Source organism: Lycium ferocissimum, chromosome 9 (assembly GCF_029784015.1).
Source record: "Lycium ferocissimum isolate CSIRO_LF1 chromosome 9, AGI_CSIRO_Lferr_CH_V1, whole genome shotgun sequence".
Taxonomy (NCBI): Eukaryota; Viridiplantae; Streptophyta; class Magnoliopsida; order Solanales; family Solanaceae; genus Lycium; species Lycium ferocissimum.
This window is the reverse complement of record NC_081350.1, coordinates 14,905,931-14,928,470: the sequence shown is the minus strand read 5'-3', so window position 1 is coordinate 14,928,470 and position 22,540 is coordinate 14,905,931.

The following is a 22,540-nucleotide window of genomic DNA, read 5'->3' as shown; positions in this document are numbered from 1 at the left end:
ATATGTTTTGGGCATTCTTTGGTCTGTGTGAGGGCGTAAGGGTTGAATGTATAAAAGGGAGTGACGACCCGAAGCGACATTTATACGTACATAAATATTTCTGATAATGTGATGTCATAGATTGAAGCGTTATTGTGAGTCAGAGAAAATCGAAGTCATGTGTTGTGTTTGTGATTTTAAAATGTGAGGTGGTTATATGTGAGAAACATGTATGCGGTTGTTCGAAACCAAAACCATTGTAAACATTTTTACTTTGTGATATCTGAGCATTAGTTTAGAATTGTGAATTGTTTTAGTTGCTTGTGGACAAGCAAAGACTTTAAATTGGGGATTTTGATATGCCGTTGAATTACGGCACATTTGATACTATTTGACGATAAGTTTTACTTTTTTTTAAGAAAGTTTTTTTGTTTTGATGTGTTTTTGTTGTGTTTAGGTAGTTGATGGTTCAAAGGACAAAAGCAAGGAAATTGCATTAACTGGCCACAAATGAGAGAAATACTGACCGTACATATTTGTACGGGCCATACTCCTGATCGTATTTCAGAAGAGCAAGAAATAGAAAGGGGACATTGGAAAATGCTAGATACGGTTGACTTTTATAGACCATATATATTTATACGGTCTGTATTTGGTCTCGTACTTTGAAGATGAAGAACTGAAGGAAGACAAGCACGAAGACATATGCGGACCGTACTTCATTGTACGGGTCGTATAAGAGGGATGTATATGTTGACCTAGAATATCAGATTGAGTGACCATACTTTGTTATACGAACTGTACTTCATTGTATGGGCCATATCTAATTCCACCAGGGGCACTTTTGTCAGATATAATTCCGCATTTGTGGGACCTTCTAAAAAGTTTATCCTAGGGTTTTGTGTATTATTCTTAGTCAGATTTTATTCCCTTTCTTCTTGGAATTGAATACTTCATTGTTTTTGAAGCTTTTGAACCCCAGATTACAACTTTTAATCTTCTATATTCAACACATAAGCATTAATGACTTCTTCAATATCTTGTTTTGCATTAAATATTATGAGTAGCTAAATCTAATACTAAGGTTGTGAACCCAATGATGGGTGTTATGTGATTGGGTGATTGAGATTGCTATATGCATAATGGGTTGTTAGGGTTTACTTCTTCCTTATTCTTCAATGTTAGTTAATGGTTGCAAACATTAACTTAAGCCATAAACCTTGCTTTATTTGGGAAAATAAGTTAGGGTTTGGAAAGAACAAGTAACAAGAATTCGAAGCGTTAACCCTCGTTTAATAAATTCACTTAAGAATAAGAAGACTTGGCACATATTAATCGTTCTTCATATCAACTCTTATATTTGGGAAAATCATAAAGAGAAATACTTTCTGACTATTGGGACATATTAGGAAGTCAATTAGAGGTTGAGTGCATTCGTGTAACAATCCATTAGAATTATATCAAGATCAATACCCATAGCATTACACTTCATCTAAAGGGGACACAACCTTGGTTTTTTTATTCCCGTTAATTACAATCAAAGAAAAATAGTTAATAAACAAAACAATCTGTTACAAACACACTAGGATACGAAATTAGACTTTAAGTAAGTACTCAACTATCTTAGTAACCTTTTCACACCCTATTCCTTGTGGGATTCGACCCCAACCTAGTTGGGTTGCTATATTTGTGTCACGACCTAAACTGCCATGACCGGCACCCACACTAACTCCTAGTGGGCGAATCAATTCGTAAGCCATCTACTCATTAAAGTCCATTTTTATATTAGCCATTTCAATCAATTATTCATCATTCAAGCACAAGATAAATCAAATTAAGTCACCCCATAAAATAATGAAGTAAATGCGGAAGTCCTAACTATTACAACCCCAAAATCTGAAAATCACCGTACAAGGACTCTAATCCAAAACATGTCTAAGGAATGTAAGCTATCTAAATAAATAATCAACAATGTCTGGAAGAAAAATAGACATTATAAAAGAAGATCTTTGAGCGGCCTGGCATGGATAGAAGCTTACCCTAAATCTGTCAGCAAAAGGACTCAACGCAAGATATGAGGTCGGGTAGCAGTCTTTGGATCACAATCTGCACTCAAAAGAATGCAGCAAGGTAGTATTAGTACAAACACTATGTACTGGTAGATATCATGGGCCGACTAAGATTAGTATCATACATAAAATCATAAAATCAATAAAATATACTAGCCAGCCAATAACACAACTCAATCAACTCCATAATCAAATTATCATTTGTATCTCAATTCCGCCAAGAAGATCATATTAACTTCTTATCACAACCCCCATCAACCTGTAAGTTCCAAGACAACGAATAGTGGCACGAAGCCTACATAATCACTCAATCAATGGCATACAGGAAGTTAGCGACACACAATCATGTTTAAAGACTAGACGTGCTTTCTCCTATCAATTTCACAACACATACAATCAACTAATCGAAGTCTAACTCAAGTTGACCATAACCTACCTAGAATGTAGAGCTTGAACAATGCAGATTACTCCGCCACAGCCTTTGTCACGCCCCAAAACCCACCCTAGACGTGACCGGCATCCGACGTCATGACCAACATCGGAAGAACCTAAACAACACGATAATAATACTGGAACCCGCCAGGTTCAATAATCGCCTCCAACAGTTTATAAAATAAATGTAAAAAATCATGAATATATGTATTAAATCAGCGGAAGTCTTTATCATTTAAATAATTCACCCAAAACATGATAGTGTGCCCGAAAGAGTCAAACGACAACTCTTCTTCTACCCACATTCGAATGTATACTAAGGAGCTTCTAAGAATAAGGAGTAAATGTCTAACCAATCGGGACGCAGCCCGGAAACTAATATAAATAAATGGAATTAAATAAATAGAGTGTCACACGAATGAATGTGTGGGCTCACCAAATCAGCAGTCATAACAAGTCCTTCCTAAACGCCTGGAGTATCAAGAACCTGCTCTTCTCAGTTACCTAACATAAAATAAAAAACAACAATGGTATGTCTGAGTACTTCGTACTCAGTGAGTTCCTCAGGGACAATAAGTAATGAGAAAATAGAATACAATTATTTAGTTTATGTATCTCAATAATAAGTATTAAAACCGATTATAAAACCTCTTGTCAAGTTGCAACTTCAAGTATGCCTTTTAAATCAATTAAGATAGTCATCAACAATTCCATAAGAGAATAAGAATGTCACACATGCCAATACAGGCCCAAGAATCAATAACATCGAAGGGATGACTGTCACGACCCAACCCCGTAGGCCATGACTAGTGCCCGAGCTGGACACTAGCATACATACCTGTTAGCTATAATCTGTCCACAACTAGCATCATAAGAAACTTATATATAAAAGGCAAGATGTCGTCTCAAAACGGTTGCATATGTATACATACCAAAACAACCTGTCTCCTATGGAGTCACAACTACAAACAGATAACATCGTACATAAGCCGGCAAGGCTATCACAACATGTGGGTACACCCCAACTAAGCATATACGCAAGCCGACAAGGCTGCCACTACGTACAACATACCAAAATATATATACGCAAGCCGACAAGGCTGCCACTACGAATGGGAACGTCCCAAAACATATATCATACTGACAGAACTGAACAACAACTACATACAAACCCACAAATATGTCTACAGACCTCTAAGAGTAATAGCAGTATCATATGACGGGACAGGGCCCCGCCGTTGTTATATCCCGTATTTTGAGTAACGGGACAACTTGAGTGAATTATGAGAAGTTAGGGACAAGGCTATCCCGAGAGACTTTCGTTTGTTTTAAAGGCTTAAATTGTGTATGATTTTAATGTCTTGAAAATGTTAAGGCAACACTTGGAGGAATTTTCCATTTTTAGTAAGTGTGCCATTTTGGGAAAGTTTGAAAATTCAAAAAAAAAAAAAAAAAAAAAATAGGGGCAAGGTGGCCGGCCACTTGGTAGTGGGCCATGGCCACATGTACTTAAGTTGTGGAGTAATAAAAGATGACTTGGTCATCTTCTACACTTAGACAAATTCTAGAGAAATCAAGAACAAAAACTTGGAGACAAAAAAAGGGGGGTTTCGGCAATAGCCAAGAAAAACAAGACCAAATTTCATCCATCAAAAAAATAAATTCTTCAAGCAAACTTGCTAATTCAAGGGTGCTAAGTAACGTGGCGTTGTTGTTTCGGACAATAGTTCGCTCGTTTGCTCTAACGACCAACTTTGGTCAAGTTAAGGAGTGAAGAAGAAAGGTGAGTTTAATCTTGTTTTCTTGTGTTATAGATGGTTTATATGTGTTGTTGTATGCTAAAAAGGAAGAAATTCATGATAGGAATGATGTTGAAGTTGGACCGTGCATAGTAGGTTTGGCCGTGTGTATGTGTGTTGTAGTATAAGTCATGTATTAATGTTAGTTAGCATGTTTTAATTGTTGTGGTGTGAAGAAAAGAATGAAAATCATCCCTCGGTGTGGAAATGGTGCTGGCCGAATGGCCTTCTTTTGTGTAGTCTAGAATGAACGAATTGTCGTTAGTATTTTCATTATCGTCGTTATGGATTTTATAAGGAGAAACGCAAGTTTGATGACTTAGAATAATGTTATGTTGGTTATGGCATGACTTGGGAATTTATGTGGATTTTATGTAATTTTTACATTTATGAATATTGCATTGTTGGTGTGTGGATTAATGATGTAAATTACGAATTTGGAAGAGGAGGGTGTATTTGATGTTGTTCTCGGGTTTGGGGACAATTTCGGGTACAATGGAACAATGTTTGGATTGTTTGAAAAATTGTACGAATTGCTTAAAGTGTTATTGCATATGATTTGAATGGGTTCGGATTAGTAGTTGAACGCATGAGCGTTAATGTCAATTTGGTTGCATGAAGTTAGTTGACTATATTGGAATGCCTCTAAGTATATAGCAATATGTGTTTAGCGTTAGAATATGTTGGGATTGAATATTAATGTTGGAACGTATTGTGAATCGACTATTAATGTTGTGGTTTGGTTTCTTGTTGGGTTGTTGTTGAAATTAGCCGAGTTGGAATCTCGGGGTTGGTGCATTTGGGGGGAAATCGCCGAAATTTCGTAGAATCTAATGTTCGTTTGGAATTGAATGCCTAAATATGTATGGCTAATGTTAATGTGCTTTGCTTTATGTAGATCTTGGAGTTGCCGAGGGTTGAGGCTTGGCTTGTATTGCGATCGAAAGAGGTATATAAGGCGTCGCTTTCTTTCCTGTGGCATGTCCTAGCGCTACTAGGCTATGACCCGCGCCTCGGGGTTATTCCATTCTTAAATCCGAGCTTGAATACGTACTTTGTTCGATCCTAAAGATTTACTCATTAGTATGTGCAACTTAAGACTCTTATGCTTTCAGATGATTGATTTTTCAAAAGACTTATGAGAAATTTTGACTACAAAGGGGTACCGAACTTCAAACGTCTGTAACTTTTGCATACGAGCTCGGAACGCCCCAAAACATAATATGTAAGTTCATAAGGCATAACTCTCCCCTAACCCTCGTAGTCGGGCTCGGATGGGGGTCTGCACCCGTCCGTGGGGCCCGCGGCCTTCCTACGCTACCTTTATGGATTTTCGGAAAATTTAATATTATCTCCACTATAACTTCCGCATATGGATTTCTTATTTACTTAATGAGTGTTGATTATGATTTTGATGCATATGGTTACTCACGACTCCGCTCGTGCTTATGGTTATTGCCTCGTTCACCGGATCCCGGCCGGTTATGTTTCGTGCGCGTTATGATATATTCGGTGTGATCTTTTGTGTTACGGTTCGCCGAGCTCCTCGCTAGAGAGCCGGGTCCCGTTTATATGTGGTGTTATCGTGTATGGAGTTATGGTTGGCTATGATGTGTTACGGGGATATGTCGGGTTACGGAGATATGAAACTTTTACGGTGTGATCTTGTGGTATGGCGCCATCGACAGGCGGGCGACCATCGTTCTAAGAGCCTTTGCATGACTTATGTTTTTGATAAATATTTTGATATTTTGCTTACTATATCCATTTGTCTTTTCTGTAATTTATTATTATGTTTCTGAACCCTGCTTTACATACTCAGTACCTATTTCGCATCGACCCCCCTTTCTTCGGGCCGCGTTTCACGCCCGCGTAGTCGCCGCCGCTCGGTTTGAGGATCCACCGCCTAGGCCATCTATTTCGCTCGGGAGTGCTCCTTCTTCCGGAGCTCTTATATATTGGTACATATTTTCTTCTGATGCATATGTATATTATTATTCAGGGGTACGACGGGGCCCTGTCCCGTCATATGATTTCGTTATTCTATTTAGAGGCCTGTGGACATGTATGTGGGTTATGGCTATGTCTGTACAGTATATATATATGTGATATGTTCTGGGCGGTTCACCCGCCACGGCGGCCTTGCCGGCTCGCCTATATATGTGTATATGGACATGTTGGCCCTGTGTGGCCTTTGTTGGTATTTTTCGCGTGCGAGTTAATTTTGGTTAGTAAGAAAAACAGAGGAAACCGCCCAAATTTTTCTAAATATTTGAGTTACTATTTTTGGGCTTTCAGTACGTTTGGGTGCCCAGGTCGGGCGCTAGTCACGGCCTACGGGGTTGGGTCGTGACAGTAGTACCCCTGTATAGACACACATATACAACAAAGGATCTGTACCCAAAAGAAGCTAGGCTCAAGTTAAGAGGAGCACTCCAAGATAGGCCGAATCGGGGATCTTGGGCGGCGGATCACCAAATCGAGTGTTTGTACCTGCGGGCATGAAACGCAGCCCCCCGAAGAAAGGGGGTCAGTACGGAATATGTACTAAGTATATAAAGCATAAAGTACAGTAAACGGGATCATACTGAAATACGGGATATAGAGAAACTAACATAATAACCAGAATAACTAAAAAGCTTACCTTTGAAACGTAACTCATATGTGACCATATCATACCCAACTCATTATAGGACTTAGTAACATAATTAGATAGTCATCCTGAACATATGCATATATAACGTGTCCCGGCCCTCTAGTGAGGGACTCGGTAAGTAAAATCATCATATACATGTACATATAACGTGTCCCGGCCCTCTAGTGAGGGACTCGGTGAAATAAGTCATCATATGCCCTCCTGGCCGCCATCCCCATATCATCATATCATCATGTCATCATATCATCATATATATATACATATAACGTGTCCCGGCCCTCTAGTGAGGGACTCGGTGAATGATATAATAAAGCTGTGCACGAGAACATGTCCTGGCCCGGGACTCAGTGAAAGATGTATCAATAAGCACGAGCGGAGTAGCAAGCAACCATATACATATAAGACATCATTTGAGATTCATTAGACATGTAAACTAATCAACGCCCGAGTATTAAAATGATAGTCATGTTAAGTTTTCGCTAATGTCATTAAGAACTATATTAAGGAAAACCTCAGAAGTCATAAGCATGTGTCAAGTCAATCCGAGTCAGTTTACAAAAGTTATGACATTATTCATTAAAGGATCTTTTAGGAATAGGAACTTTTATACATCATTTACTTACTTAGTCATATAAAAGACTCGAGGGCAATAGCCCGATCATCATAAGGAATTCAATATCAAGAAGTGAACAGGAATCATAAAACATGCTCGGAATATGAATAGAGTTACCCCAAAGCTCATATCGTTTCATGCTTACATCTAGGACATGCCAAAAGAAGGAAAGGATAGGCTTCACATACCTTTAGCGTTTACTCGCAACGCAACTCGAATACGCTGCCCAATAGTATCTCAACCTATATTAAGACATCAAGAATTACGATTAACTTACGAAGAGGTTCAAATGCATCCTAATGATAGTAACTCCTTTCTAAACAACTTGACGACATTTCCTTTATATTCAAATCAACTACGTACAATCAAGCCAACATCAATGGTCATGCGTTCAAGTGCTAACCCGAGACCATCTAAACAAGACTCGACAATGCCTCGGACAACCCACACCACATCTCAAACAGCCCAACCAATACACCATATCACCCGAAATTCCAATTCAACAAGAACAACAACAACACATTCTTTTCTTCCAATTTCATGAACTATACCAACAACCACATGTTGACAACATCATTTACATAACTATAACAAACTATATTAACATCATATTAACCCCTACAACAGCCCACAGCAATTACAACTTCAATCGAGAATGATTAAACCTTCATTTTCTCCATACAATTCATAACAACAACTATCAAATACCAAGCAAAATTAATCCATCCTTTCCACGTACAACCGCCCCTACACGGTTTGGACAGCCTTCCAACATCAACATACATAATTTTTATACACATCTACACATTACCACACGTCCAAATCATTCACAACACATTCAAGAGAAGATTGAATCTTACCTTATAGACTTGGTTTCTCAACTTGGTTTCAACTTGTGCTTTGAATTTTATTCTTGTTTTTGTTGCTCTTAGCTCAGATCCACGTTATTATACACTCCCTACTAAGTTGAATTACTAGGAAAAATAATTTTTTGATCAACAAACCTAAGCTTAGTCTCGGCCAGCCATGGCCGAGAGCTTTCTCTCTAGCTCTAGGTTTTCCTTAACTTGGAGAAGATGAAAATGACTTGCTTAGTTGAATAATGATTCAGCATTGTACTATATACAGGAAGCCTAAGGGCTGGACATGTGTCCCACCCAAGACGTGGGCCAATTATAGTTGGCCACGTCACGGGTGGGGCCCACACGGCCACTATGGCCAATTAGTAATGTGATTAAGCATTAATACCACTTTAATAACCTAATCTTGGTTAATTTATCCCTAATCTCCAATAATATTTCCATACCAAATAAAATTTATAAGCAACTTGTGATAAAAACAAAATCGGAGATTAAAAATCTCTACCCCGTATTCCAAAATAGTCTTGTCCTTAACTTGTCGCGATTAGCTTTAGAATGTCCCAATGTTTAAAAATACGGGATATAACATCCTTCCCCCCTTTAGAACATTCGTCCTCGAATGTTAAATTAGTCTTACAGGGTCTTATAAGCACTTCGGGGAAAACTCTTCTATAGCTATCATATACAGTTCACTTAACATTCAACATAGCCATTTTAAGAGTTTAGATTACCTGTAGGTGTAGGAAACAAGTGAGGATATTTCTTCTTCATCTCTTCTTCAGCTTCCCAAGTCATCTCCTCTCTGTTATTGTTCCGCCACAGTACCTTGACGGAAGCCACGTCTTTAGTACGCAACCTTCTCACCTGACGGTCCAGTATGGCTACAGGGTTCTCCTCATACGATAACTTCTCTGTCACTTGGATATCATCCACGGGAAATACCCTGGAAGGGTCACCAATGCATTTACGAAGCATAGACACATGGAACACCGGGTGTACTGCTTCCAGATCAGACGGTAGGTCTAATTCATAGGCAACCTTGCCTACCCTACGGACAATCTGATAAGGCCCAACATACCTCGGGCTAAGCTTCCCCTTCTTACCGAATCTCATCACACCTTTCATGGGCGATACCTTCAAGAATACCCAATCGCCAACCTGGAACTCCAAGTGTCGACGTCGATTATCTGCATATGATTTCTGTCGACTCGGGTCGCTAATAATCTTTCTGAATAAGCTTTACTTTATCCCTTATTTGAATCATATACGGGCCAATTAACTTAGTTTCACCGACATCGAACCGGACCAATAGGTGACCTGCACTTTCGCCATATAGAGCCTCATACGGTGCCATCGGATCCGGAATGGTAGCTGTTATTATAATCAAACTCAATAAGTGGTAAATGATCATCCCAGCTACCTCTGAAATCAATAACACAGGCCCGCAATATATCTTCTAGTGTCTGAATGGTACGCTTACCTTTGTCCATCGGTCCGAGGGTAGAATCTCGTGCTAAGACTTACCTGCGTCCCCAATCCTTCCTGGAATGATCTCTAGAAGTTAGCTGTAAACTGAGCACCTCTGTCTGATATAATAGATGTGGGAACTCCGTGAAGTCTTACTATCTCCTTAATATATACTTTTGCATAATCCTCGAACCGAATAAGTAGTCTAGCGGAAGGAAATGGGCTGATTTTGTCAGCCTATCCACAATAACCCATATGGAATCATACTTCCGTGGAGTGCGAGGTAAACCTGTAATGAAATCCACATAAATTGCTTCCCACTTCCAAGTCGGAATTTCCATCTCTTGTAATAATCCACCAGGCTTCTGATGTTCAATCTTAACCTGTTGGCAATTCGGGCACTGAGCAACGAACTCTGCTATGTCCTTCTTTATACCATCCCACCAATACAAGCATCTGAGGTCATGGTACATTTTTGTTGACCCCGGATGAAAAGAATAACGGGCATAGTGTGCCTCGCCCATAACTTGTCGCCGTAGCCCTGCAACTTCAGGTACACATAATCTGCCTCTATATAGTAGTACTCCGTCAGGTGCAATCTCAAATGAAGTCTTCTCCTTTTCATGGGATGTATCTCTATGCTGTGCTAGAACAGGGTCCTCATATTGACGTTGCTTCACCTCTTCCATAACTGAGGATTCAGCAACTCCTCGGACAGAAACCCCAGTATCTCCAGAATCAGCTAAACGGACTCCAAGACTAGCTAGCTGATAGATTTCACGAACCATTTCTTTCCTCTCTGGCTGTATGTCCGCCAAGCTGCCCATAGACTTACGGCTAAGTGCATCTGCTACAACGTTTGCCTTCCCTGGGTGGTATAGAATATCAACATCATAGTCTTTCAGCAACTCTAGCCACCTCCGCTGTCGTAAATTCAGCTCCTTCTGCTTAAAGATATACTGAAGGCTTTTGTGATCCGTATAAATATCAACATGCACGCCATATAGATAATGTCTCCATATCTTCAAAGCGTGAATCACTGCTGCTAATTCCAGATCATGAGTAGGATAGTTTCTTTCATGCTTTCTGAGCTGCCGGGAGGCATAGGCTATAACTCTGCCATGCTGCATTAATACACAACCTAGCCCAACACCGGAAGCATCACAATAAATAACATAACCATCTGGCCCTTCAGGAAGAGTCAGAACTGGAGCTGTAGTCAACTTCTCTTTCAGCAACTGGAAGCTTCGTTCACAAGCATCAGTCCACTGGAACTTAGCTGCCTTCTGAGTTAGCCTTGTTAAAGGCGCTGAAATCGAAGCAAACTTCTCCACAAATCTTCTGTAATATCCTGCCAACCCCAGAAAACTACGTACCTCAGTAGGCGTCGTAGGTCTAGGCCAATTCTTTATGGCCTCAATCTTCTGTGTATCCACCCGAATGCCATCAGCTCCAATAATATGCCCCAAGAATGCCACTGAGGTCAACCAGAATTCACATTTAGAAAACTTAGCATACAATTTCTGGTGCTGGAGCACCCCAAGTACCGTCCTCAGATGATCCGCATGCTCCTCTTCTGATCGTGAATAGACCAGAATATCATCTATAAAAATGATCACGAACATATCTAGGAACGGCTTGAATACTCGGTTCATCAGGTCCATAAATACTGCTGGAGCATTAGTCAGCCCAAAAGACATCACCCTAAACTCATAGTGCCCGTATCGGGTCCTGAAGGCAGTCTTTGGAATATCTGCCTCTCTTACCCGCACTTGGGTGGTAGCTGACGATCGCAGTCTATCTTCGAGAAACATTTAGCACCACAACCGGTCAAATAAATCATCAATCCTGGGGAGGGGATATCTATTCTTTATGGTCACCTTGTTCAGCGGTCTATAATCAATACACATCCGCAGCGACCCATCTTCTTTCTCACGAACAATACTGGCGCTCCCCAAGGCGATGTACTGGGCCTAATGAAGTCCTTCTCTAATAAATCCCTCAGCTGCTCCTTCAGTTCTTTCAATTCTGCAGGTGCCATTCTGTAAGGAGGGATAGATATGGGCTGAGTATCTGGCAACACATCTATAGTGAACTCTATCTCTCGCTCAGGGGGAAGACCTGGAAGTTCATGCGGGAATACATACGAAATTCATTGACTACGGGACTAGCGAAGAGTCGGTGCCTCCGCTTTCAAGTCATGTACACGAACCCGATGATAAATATAACCCTTTCTAACCATCTTCCTTGCCTTGAGGTATGAAATAAACTTACCCCTCGGCGATGTCGTATTCCCTAGCCATTCTATAGTTGGCTCCCCTGGGAACTGAAACCGAACTACCTTGTTTCTACAATCAACGTTAGCATAACAAGAGGCTAGCCAATCCATACCCATAATAACATCAAACTCAGTCATATCTAACTCTATCAAATCTGCCAAAGTATGACGACTATATATATTCACCGAACACCTTTTATATACCTGCTTTGCTATAACAGAATCCCCTACCGGCGTAGCTACCTCAAACGGTTCAATCAATTCGGGTTTAATCCCGATTCTACTAGCAACAAAGGGAGATATATATGATAAGGTGGAGCCTGGATCTATCAATGCATATACGTCTCGAGAGAAAATCGATAATATACCTGTGACTACATTTGGCGACGCCTCCTGATCCTGTCTACTGGCCAAAGCATATAGGCGGTTCGAAGGACCGCTAGAACTGAAAGCCCCGCCACGGCCTGCTGGTATCGGCATACCCTGCCCCATAGGGCGCATCGCTACAGAAGAAGATGAACCAGCAACTGACCCAGTAGGCTGGGCTGCACCACCTGGACTACCCCCATATGGACACTCTCTCATAATATGGCCTTGACGGCCGCAAGAAAAGCAAGCGCCAGTAGCGAGACGACATTCCCCCGGATGGCGCCTGCCGCATCGAGAGCACTGAGGCATAGGTGGCCTCGTCTGACCTGATCCCCTGGACATCTGTGAACCCGAAGCCCTGGAGCTCTGACCAGCTCCTGAATATCCCGTGCTATCAAATCTCCTACCCGGAAACTGCGGAGGTGCACTCCGTCTTTGGCTGGGGAGGATATCGCTATATCGCCGCCGAGGCCGCCGCCTCGAAACTCCCCAGAATAACCAGTTGATCTAGCCCTCTTGGGCTGGCCCCTGTCATGATCTCTATCGGGCTGACGCCCTCTGTGTCGATCTTCCATCCCCTGTGCATACGCCCCGCACACCCGAGCAATATCTATCCCCGGGCCGGGAAGCCATTACCATACAACTATCAACCAAATAATGATCCGGCCCCTCACATACTGATGCACCCTATCAGCCATATCAGCTACAATATTGGGCGCATGCCTAGCCAACGAATCAAACTCAAGACTATAATCTCGAACACTCCTGCCATTCTGCCTCAAATGCAAAAATCTATCCACTCTGGCTCGTCTTATCTCTGGAGGCAGAAAATGGCCAATAAAGGCCTCTACGAACTCATCCCATACTGCTGGAGGAGCATCCTCGCCCCTAGACAACTCCCAGGACTCATACCAATTAACAGCTACATCACGTAACCGATACGAGGCCAACTCAACAGACTCAGTCTCGGAAGCTCTAATTATCCTCAATGTGCGCTGCATCTGTCGAATAAACTCCTGCGGATCCTCCGCGGGCTTTGACCCGTAGAACTCTGGGGGATTACAAGTCAAGAAATCACGGGCCCTCAAACTATCATGTCTGTCCGCATAGTCACCTCCTAACCCGTGTGCGAGCCCGCTCGATACTAATGCGGTGAGCAATCGGACACCGCATCTCTCATAGCCCTATCCTCCGCCCCGGGCCGAGGAGCCGGAGGCTCGGTGCTTTGGAACCTCGGGAGCCGGCGGTGGAGCCGCCCACGATCTGCGGCCGTCGATGCCCCTGTGCTCCTCTGGTAGCGACGGTGTAGTATAGCTCGCACTGGAGCACAACCTCAGGCATAAGCTGGGCATGAGCCCTAGTAACTCTCCGGATCTGGCTGGTCTCTCCAGCCACTGCCTTGCCCTTCTGGGCAGCTGTTGCTTTCTTTGGAGGCATCGCTGTAAACATAGTAATCTGTTAGGGAGGAATCATCCTGATAATACAGCTCTATCGCACGATCTAGAGTAAGAAGGAAAGATGACATCCTAAATGTCCTATAGCTCCCTGTTTATAGATGTGGTGCACAACACACCGATAAACAAGACTCTACTAGACACGGTCTGTAGACGCTCCGAGGATGAACTGCTCTGATACCACTTTTATCACGACCCAACCCCGTAGGCCGTGACTAGTGCCTGAGCTGGACACTAGCATACATACCTGTTAGCTATAATCAGTCCACAACTAGCATGATAAGAAACTTATATATAAAAAGGCAAGATGTCGTCTCAAAACGGTCGCATATGTATATATACCAAAACAACCTGTCTCCTATGGAGTCACAACTACCAACAGATCACATCGTACATAAGCCGGCAAGGCTATCACAACATGTGGGTACACCCCAACTAAGCATATACGCAAGCCGACAACACTACATACAACATACCAAAAATATATATACGCAAGCCGACAAGGCCGCCACTACGAATGGGAACGTCCCAAAACATATATCATACGAACGGAATCGAACAACAACTATATACAAACCCACACATATGTCTAGACCTCTAAGATTAACAACAGTATCATATGACGGGACAAGGCCCTGCCGTACCCCTGGATAGACACATATATACAACAAAGGATCTGTACCCAAAAGAAGCTAGGCTCCGGAAGAAGGGAGCACTCGAAGATAGCTGAATCAGTATCCTAAGCTGGCGGATCACCAAATCGAGTGTTTGTACCTGCGGGCATGAAACGCAGCCCCCCGAAGAAAGGGGGGTCGACGAATATGTACTGAGTATATAAAGCATAAAGTACAGTAAACGGGATCATACTGAAATACGGAATATAGAGAAACTAACACAATAACCAGAATAACTAAAAAGCTTACCTTTGAAACGTAACTCATATGTGACCATATCATACCCAACTCATTATAGGACTTAGTAACATAATTAGATAGTCATCCCGAACATATGCATATATAATATATAGGGACTCGGTGTAAAATCATCATATACATGTACATATAACGTGTCCCTCTAGTGAGGGACTCGGTGAAATAAGTCATCATATGCCCTCTGGCCGCCATCCCCATATCATCATATCATCATGTCATCATATCATCATATATATATACATATAACGTGTCCCGGCCCTCTAGTGAGGGACTCGGTGAATGATATAATAAAGCTGTGCACGAGAACATATCCTGGCTCGGGACTCAGTGAAAGATGTATCAATAAGCACGGGCGGAGTAGCAAGCAACCATATACATATAAGACATCATTCGAGATTCATTAGACACGTAAACTAATCAACACCCGAGTATTAAAATGATAGTCATGTTAAGTTTCCGCTAATGTCATTAAGAACTATATTAAGGAAAACCTCGAGTCATAAGCATGTGTCAAGTCAATCCGAGTCAGTTTACAAAAGTTATGACATTATTCATTATAGGATCTTTTAGGAATAGGAACTTTTATACATCATTTACTTACTTAGTCATATAAAAGACTCGAGGGCAATAGCCCGATCATCATAAGGAATTCAATATCAAGAAGTGAATAGGAATCATAAAACATGCACGGAATATGAATAGAGTTACCCCAAAGCTCATATCGTTTCATGCTTACATCTAGGACATGCCAAAAGAAGGAAAGGATAGGCTTTACATACCTTTAGCGTTTACTCGCAACGCAACTCGAATACGCTGGCCAATACTATCTCAACCTATATTAAGACGTCAAGAATTACGATTAACTTACGAAGAGGTTTAAATGCATCCTAATGATAGTAACTCCTTTCTAAACAACTTGACGACATTTCCTTTATATTCAAATCAACTACGTACAATCAAGCCAACATCAATGGTCATGCGTTCAAGTGGTAACCCGAGACCATCTAAACAAGACTCGACAGCGCCTCGGATAACCCACACCACATCTCAAACAGCCCAACCAATGCACCATATCACCCGAAATTCCAATTCAACAAGAACAACAACAACACATTCTTTTCTTCCAATTTCATGAACTATACCAACAACCACATGTTGACAACATCATTTACATAACTATAACAAACTATATTAACATCATATTAACTCCTACAACAGCCCACAACAATTACAACTTCAATCTAGAATCATTAAACCTTCATTTTCTCCATACAATTCATAACAACAACAATCAAATACCAAGCAAAATTAATTCATCATTTCCACGTACAACAGCCCCTACACGGTTTGGACAGCCTTCCAACATCAACATACATAATTTTTATACACATCTACACATCACCACACGTTCAAATCATTCACAACACATTCAAGAGAAGATTGAATCTTACCTTATAGACTTGGTTTCTCAACTTGGTTCCAACTTGTGTTTTGAATTTTATTCTTGTTTTTGTTGCTCTAATCTCGGCTCCACGTTATTATACACTCCCTACTGAGTTGAATTACTAGGAAAAATAATTTTTTGATCAACAAACCTAAGCTTAGTCTCGACCAGCCATGGCCGAGAGCTTTCTCTCGCTAGCTCCTAGGGTTCTTGGCTTGGAGAAGATGAAAATGACTTGCTTAGTTGAAGAATGATTCAGCATTGTACTATATATAGGAAGCCTAAGGGCTGGACATGTGTCCCACCCAAGACGTGGGCCAATTATAGTTGGCCACGTCAAGGGTGGGGCCCACACGACCACTATGGCCAATTAGTAATGTGATTAAGCATTAATCCCACTTTAATAATCTAATCTTGGTTAATTTATCCCTAATGTCCAATAATATTTCCATACCAAATAAAATTTATAAGCAATTTGTGATAAAACAAAATCGGAGATTAAAAATCTCTACCCCGTTTTCCAAAATAGTCTTGTCCTTAACTTGTAGCGATTAGCTTTAGAATGTCCCAATGTTTAAAAATACGGGATATAACAATGACCTCAAAGGGTCCCTAAACACAGCGCATCACACCGGACTATGGAGTTCGTGGTGGCTATCCTTCCTCCCGCATAGCTAGGTATAAATCACACCAGACTATGTAGTACGCGGTGGCTATCCTTCCTCCCGAATATCTAGGCATAAATCACACCCCGGGCAGCGAACCCAGCGGTGGCCACTCTTTCTCCTGAATGGCTAGGTATAAATCACACCCCGGGCAGCGAACCCAGCGGTGGCTACTCTTCCTCTCGAATGGCTAGGCATTAACACACTAGGACCCATAGTGGCTACCCTTCCTCCCGAGTAGCTAGGCCAAACACAACAACAAAGTTCATCGCATAGAACCGATTCACAATTTGTCTCAAAGTAGTCACACCATCAAATAGCATTAAAGCTCATTATGCTATTACGAAAATCCATAATTTCATAGATAATCATGAAAACGTTTCCACTTCTTTAAACAAGATTACTTTGTCATAGTTCCTTTGTAAAATCATCAATACCAACAATTAACCATCATCACTAAGCATCTCTCATATAGGAAAACATTCATAATATCTTATACATAAATAGCGTTTGTTACAATCTAGGTTTAATGTGGGCTCGTCCCCTCACGCACATTAACCATTAATCAAAACATGTAATAGATTTCAAGAGTGTAAATCCAATTCATCATATTATTCAAAACATGCTTTTATAAATAATCAATCTTTCAAGAGAGTTTATAAAAAGAGACATAAAAATCACTTTTATAGTCAAAAATGATTTTAAAAGAGACATACTTGAAAAAATGATTTTTGAAATATAGACATACCTCAAATCCCGCTCAAACGTACTTTCCAAGATTCAATAATCACACAACAATGGTTTTAGATAATAAAGATTAGAACTTGAATCGTTTCTTGGAATTTCGAAAACTAGGGTTTTTTTTATAAGCTTTATAAACGGGTTCTTGAACCCTTTCATGAATCACTAATGGATTCCAACCTTGTAGAACTTCTACTCTAACCCATTACTTTATCAATACTAGGAAAATTCAGTAACTTTACCTCTTAGACGAATTCCACACGCCCCTATCTTCTTCTTCTTGAGAAATACAAGAACTTAGGGTTTTAGAGAGATGATTTGCTATCAAGAGGGGATAGATATGGTGTGGGAATGATCAATATTGAGTGAGAACTCACCTTAGGGTTAGAGAGACTTTTCTAGGGTTCTTTTCTTCAGAAATATTGATTTGAAACGAAGTGGGAAATAACACAATGAATTAGGACTTAAAGGAAATTCAAAATCAGAAAATAATTCCCGATCCGTGTTGAGTCTGCGTTGCGGGTTCAGCACCTGATCATGTTTTTATTTTGGTCCGCAGCTGAATTCTTCCGTGTTGGGTCCGCGACGCGGGCCCAGCACATTTTTTTTCTTTTTCAACAACTGACCTTCGCTCAGTAAAACGATCATAACATTTTGGAAATAACTTTACTTGGGCTGGGAGACCTACCATTGGAAAGCTATTTCAAAGATCTGCAACTTTCATTAAGGAAGTTTTTCTAAATTCGCAACACATTTTGCATGAAAATCGCCCAGATGACAGACCTGTCAAAACTTAGGCGAATTTAAGAGCCCTTAAGAACTTTAATTGTTGGTTTCACTTCAAAACGACAATCTTCCACCCGAATTCATCAAGAATGAATTCATATAGGTATAATATCATCTTAATACTAGATTTTTACACATTCACACCTAACTCAAATTTACGGGATGTTACAGCCTTTCCCTTCCGTAAAGCCTCGGAACGCTCAAAGTCTAGCAATTAGAATGCTCAACGAGTCATAATTCCTCTAATCACAAAATAAATTCAAGAACACCCTTCCCTTTAGCCCCATTCCAATGGGTTAATGATTTCTAGGTGTAACTCAACCTAACATTTGCCTTAGCAACCACCAATTATCAATTTATAAGTCTATTTAATCAAAACATCCATTACAAGCAATTTTCATGGTCAAGCTATCATTTTTGCGAAGCCCTAAGTCTCAATTTACTTAGTTCATGACTTTCAAGTCTTGATTAAAAGGTGATAACCCAAGCCATTAGATGATAACCATATGATAACAATCATAACCCATCAACTATAGAAGGTCTATTAGGTTCTAGGATTATTATTCTTAATTCACCATTGTAGACCCATGTAAGCGATGATAATCATAAAGATGATAACGTAATGATGGAAGAAATGGTTGATACTTACCTCTCAAGGTTATTATTGCCCTAGCTTGGAAATTCGCCCTAGGTGCTTGTGGGGAACTATTTTTGAGTTTTATGAATAAAGAATGCGGAACTAAATATTAAAAGCCGACATTCTATTCTTGTCGACCGTTGCGGCGGTCAAATCACGCTGTAGCGGTCTCGCTATAGCGACCGAGTGCCCGTTATAGCAGATCGCACTATACCTGTCCTCCGCCATGGCGGGCCTGATCCCGCTATAGCGATATCTCCATAGCAGTCCAGTGCCTGCTATAGCAGACACAATGAAACTGACTGACCGCTGTGGCGAGAGGATCACCGCTATGGAGGTCCCGCTGCAGTGGGAGACTAACAATAAGCTCACAATTTTTCTTAGGTTTTCAACTCTACCCCCCAAAATTTCATCTGAGGCCTCACAAACACAAACAAAAAATGCACATTGACATAAAAACACCATAAAAAAACTCGCCCGTGGCCTCGGAATCCCCAACGGAGTTCTAATTCCCTACGTCACCCCAAATGGACTAAACACAAACAAACAAAACTACAACACAAACCAAGTTTTCAGTTCTTAGACTTATACAATCGAGTTTCTATTAGCTCGTTCTACCCTTGGGAAGGTTCTATTTGGTGGGGTAATCCTATATTTTCCATAATGACCGGAAGGTCATTACACCAGATACTAATTAAAACACCGTTCATCCCTGAACGGACAAAGATGGGGAATCTAGGAAAAGTTACCTGACTCGGCCAAAAGCTGAGGATACTTGCTACGCATATCTGATTCTGTTTCCCAAGTAGCTTCCTCAACTGGGCGATTCTTCCATTGAACCTTCACAGAGGCTCTTTCCTTGGACCTCAACTTGCGAACATCCCTATCTAAGAAAGCAACAGGCTCTTCCTCATACGTCAAGTTCTCATCTAGAAACACCGAATCCCAACGGATTATGTACGAACCGTCGCCATGATACCTCTTCAAAATCGAAACGTGAAATATCGAATGAACGCCTGATAGACCCGGAGGTAAAGCCAACTCATAAGCCACCTCTCCCATATGCTTGAGAATCTCGAATGGCCCAATGTACCTCAGGCTAAGCTTACCCTTCTTCCCAAATCTCATCACACCCTTCATGGGTGAGACTTTCAACAACACTTGCTCTCCCTCTCCAAACTCAAGATCTCGGACCTTACGGTCCGCATACTCCTTTTTCCTACTTTGTGCTGCCAGGAGGTTAGCTTGAATCACCTTCACCTTCTCTAAGGACTCTCTTAGAAGGTCCGTACTCCAAGGTCTTACCTCAAACGCATCGAACCAACCAATAGGAAACATACACCGCCTCCCATATAATGCCTCAAATGGAGCCATGTCGATGCTTGAGTGGTAGCTATTATTATATGCAAACTCGACCAATGGTAAGAACTGGTGCTAATGACTATGAAAGTCTATCACACAAGCCTGAAGCATATCTTCAAGAGCCGGAATAGTCCGCTCGAACTGCCCATCAGTCTGAGGGTGACAAGCTGTACTAATGTCTAACCTAGTACCCAATTCCTCGTGCAAATGTTCCCAAAATTGAGATCTGAAAGTTGTGCCCCTATCGGATACGATAGAGATAGGAAACCCATGTAGCCTAACCACCTTACGAATGTAGATCTTGGCTAATTTCTCCGCGTCATAAGTTACCCGCATCGAAATAAAGTGGGCAGACTTAGTCAACCTGTCAACAATAACCCAGATAAAATCAAACTTCCCCAACATTTTCGGAAGACCAACCACGAACTCCACCGCTATTCTTTCCCACTTCCACTCAGGAATGGGTATCCTCTGAAGTGTACCCCTAGGTTTTTGTTTATCATACTTCACTTGTTGGAAGTTCAGACACTGAGCAAGAAACTCCACTATATCACGCTTTATCCTAGTCCACCAGTAGTGTTTTTTCAAATCGCGGTACATCTTAGTAGCACCAGGATGAATGGAATACCTCGAACTGTGAGCCTCTATCAGAATAGTCTTAATCAAATAACCCACACGTGGCACACAAACTTGCCCTTTAATCCGCAACGCACTCTCTTCATCAATCACGACCTCCTTGGACTCACCACGTAACATCTTGCCACGAATTTTACACGACTTAGCATCCTCAAACTGCTTAGCCTTAATCTGCTCCAGAAATGATGACTGAGCCTCTACACAAGCCAACACTCTCCCCGTTTAGAAATATCCAGCCTCATAAAATAGTTAGCCAGAGTCTGAACTTCTCTATCTAATGGATGCTCCGAAGAGATCAAATGAGCCAGACTTGCCATACTAGCCGACTTCCTGCTCAACATATCAGACACCATATTTTCCTTACCAGAATGATACAGAATGGTGATGTCATAATCTTTCAGCAGTTCCATCCATCTCCGCTACCCTGAGTTCAGATCCCTTTGAGTGAACACATGTTGCAAACTGCGCTGGTCAGTGTACACCTCACAATGAACACTATACAAGTAGTTCCTCCAGATTGTCAGTGCACACCACTGCTGCTAGTTCTAAACATGAGTAGGATAGTTCTTCTCATATCCTTTCAACTACCGAGAAGCATAAGCAATCACTTCTTTTCATGCATCAAAATAGTACCCAAACTAGAACGTGAAATATCACAATTAACAACAAAATCCTTGCCCTCCGTGGGCAATGCTGGAATAGGCGCTGTAGTCAACAGTGTCTTGAGCTTTTGAAATCTCTCTTCACACTCGTTGGACCACTGAAACGGTACCTCTTTATGAGTCAGACATGTCAAATGAGAAGCAATAGAGGTGAACCTTTTCACAAACCGATGATAATAGCTAGCCAGACCCATGAAACTACAGATTTCAGTCACTGATGTGGGCCTAGCCCATTACCTGAGTGCCTGAATTTTCTGAGGATCCACTATAATACCTTCTCTCGAAAATTCATGTCCCAAGAAAGACATTGAAGACAACCAAAATTCACACTTGAAGAACATAACATACAACTTTGTCTCCCGCAATACCCCAAGAGCAATCCTCAAGTATTTCTCATGCACCTCTTTACTTTTAGAATACACCAGGATATCATCAATGAACACTATTACGAAAGAGTCTAAAAAGGGCTTAAAAACACTATTCATCAAGTCCATAAATGCAGCTGGGGTATTTGTAAGCCTAAAAGACATAACCAAGAACTCATAGTGCCCATACCTGGTCCTGAAAGCTGATAATTTGCCCCTAATGGGCCCCCAGAAGGCACCTGCATAGCGGACTGAACCGGACGTCCTGAATACACCTGTGAACTCTGACCCCTCGAGAAGGAGTTGCTAAAATTCCCACCCCTTTGGGGTTTCT